Here is a 3,055-nt window from a genome sequence, read left to right on the forward strand (position 1 = left end):
ACAGTTCCTTCGCAGTTGACTTTCCCAATGCTACACGTCGTCTAATGTCCTGACTGCTGCTTCCGTTGGCATCGATTGTAGAACCAAGCAATGTGGATTCCTTGACAACCTCGATCTTCTCTCCATTTAGAAAATTAAATCTGTATGGAAGGAGATTGCCCAGTCTTCCTTCTGCAGAGTGGCTGGTGGGTTTTATCTTCTGATAAGCGGTCAAATGCCTTAGGCACAACATCACGAGTGATGCAAATCAAAACAACCATGAGATACCGTTTCACCCCAGCATTAACAACAAAGTTAACAAGACAGAACATAACAAATGTTTGTGGGATATGGAAAGATTATGACTGTTAGTGGGACTATTAAGTGATACAACTACTGTGGAATGTCAGTTACTTAAAAAGTTGGAAATAGAAATAGCATATGTTCTTGTTACCTAGTGCTCCTCTGACAAGAATATACCACAAATGTGATGGTCTTAACAAACAAGAGTTTATTCTCTTACAGTTTGGGAGGATAGAAGTCCAAATTCAAAGTGCCAGGCTCTGGAGGCTGGGTGAAAGCCCCTCAATCTTGGGTTTCAGTTCTTCCTCCTGCTCCTGGCCCACTGAAGCCAGAGGCTTTTCTTCACTCAGACATCTGTTGGCTACTCAGACTGACAAGCCCACGGTTGACAACCAAAAAGGCAAAGTCCCGATGTTACCAAACCACGCAGTAGGCTATTAATTTAAGTCCATTGAAAGTCTCAAGTTTGGCAAGCTGCTGAACAACGACATGGCTACATGCAGGGTTCAAGTGTGCCATAAGCTAGAGACCATTCCCAAAGCTGTTTCTTATATATGGGAAGCAGACCAAATACTCAAAACAGCTGAGCCAATAGATTCCACCATAGAGATAATTACTAACCTCATCATGTGGAATAACCACATTCAGCTGCTCAGCCACTCAGCCAAGGTGACACACAAACATAAGCACCACAACATTTGACCCAGTAATCCCATTACTAAGTATATATTGTACAGAAGTGCAAAAAAAGACATGAATATGTATATATGCATACCCATGTTCATCACAGCACTATTCACGGTAGCAAAGAGATGGCCCTAGTTCCCATTTTCAATGACTTTATGACTCTAGTGAGCTCAGCATCTCTATTTTAGGACAAAAACCACGGAATTTTTTCTACATGGATCATGTTTCGTCCATGGGATAAAGCCAGAGAGCAGGAGAAAATTAGTATGACTGACACATGAGCAATGTCCTCTATTTCCTTTGCATAGTTGCTCAGCAGTCCTGAGTGAGAAAGATGCTCTTAAAAAACCCAAACCCACTGCTGTCGAGTCAATTCTTACTTGTTGTTGTCATATGCCGTAGAGTCGGACTCGAACCATAGCGACCCCTCCTTGGGTTTCTGAGGCGGTATCCCTACGGAAGTAGATTGCCCCATCTTCCTTCTGAGGAGTGGCTGGTGGGTTTGAACCGCCAGCCTTCTGGTTGGCAGTCAAGTGCCTTAGCCACTATGCTACCAGAGCTCCCTATCACACCCCAAATACCGAGTGAGCATTAGGGGCCAAAAGTGAAGGGACTATATTTTTCTAATTAACTCTAATTTCTTTTTTTCCCTTATCATCTTAAATCTTCACGGAAGCAAAGAGAAAGGAGGAATTGATCCTGATTGGAGTAAGTAGGGAGTTCCACAGCTCACCAGTTGCACTCTTTCAAACAATTTACCTAGCCTCTTTGAAACTTAGTTTTCAAATCTGCAAAGTGCTAATAATAACATTTACTTTATTACCTCTCAAGATTGCTATAAATAGAGCAAATGAGAGACTTACACTTCAAAAATTGAAAAAAAGCAAAACAAAAAACCATTGCTGTTGAGTTGATTTCTATTCATAGTGGCCCTATAGGATAGAATAGAACTGCACAATGGGCTTTCCAAGGCTGTAATCTTTACAGAAGATTGCAGAAGCAGACTGCCACATCTTCCCAAGGATCAGCTGGTTGGTTAGGACTGCTGACATTTTAGTTAGCAGTTGAGTGGTTAACCACTGTGCCCCCAGGGCTCCTTCTACACTTTCAAAGTACTATACAAATAAAGGACATTGTGGATTCTTAGGTTACAGTAACTATGCCAATGCTGGCCTATAACTATGGCACCAATAAATAAAGGTACTGAAGATGCTTCCATCCTCAGAAACTCTGTCAGAAGCACTTTTAAAGGTTAAGAGAATGTCCACAGCTATGCTTAGACAGATTCTGTCATCTTTCACTGGTGTGTGAGTTACGCCCCTCTGTGAGGAGAAACATGCCAAATTCTGAGGGTGGAGTGATTAATAAATAATGTCTTTAAGCACAAAGAAGAGCTTTTGCATTGATGGTGAAGCATAAGGTCCCCATCTCTCATTTGTGCCCTTTTTTAAAAATTATAAATATCTCCTTTTATTTTTTAAATAAAAAGCCTTTTGAATTTTCAAAATCTGTTTTCCTTCTAGGCTTTGAAGTTAGAGGAATGGAATAAATGGCCTTTCTAGGGATCTTCTGATCCCTTGATTCGGTGACTTAAGCACATATGCACAGACTTAAACACACACATATAGGCCGGAGTCAAACAGTATAGTAGTCAGCAGCCCCACGTGTGCAGAGGTGGGTGGTCTGAGTTTAGAAGCCTAAGAAGGGCCCACCTGCTCGCTGATGTCATGGTATCATGGCAGAGTTTATAATGGAATTTTGTCCCAGCATTGATATTATCCCTCCCACACACATACACATATGAAATCATAAATGAGAAGAATAACATACTGAACTAGACATAATTCATCAGGATTCTGGAACTTCCACTTATTTAAGTCACAAGAATATAACCCTGATGCTAGTGTCTAAAGGTGATACCAAGTGCCATTCCACCACTAGTGACAGAGTTCTCGGTTTCATAGGAGATGTATCACCGAAAAGGTGCTTGAAGAGTGACTGTAGAAAGACTGAATAATTACCTAAATGTCATCATAAACACTGAGGGAGACTATTTTCAGGGAGCCAAAAGAAATTTATATATATA

Source organism: Orycteropus afer, unplaced genomic scaffold, assembly GCF_000298275.1.
Source record: "Orycteropus afer afer isolate SDZICR_OR568_19922 unplaced genomic scaffold, OryAfe1.0 scaffold00055, whole genome shotgun sequence".
NCBI lineage: Eukaryota > Metazoa > Chordata > Mammalia > Tubulidentata > Orycteropodidae > Orycteropus > Orycteropus afer.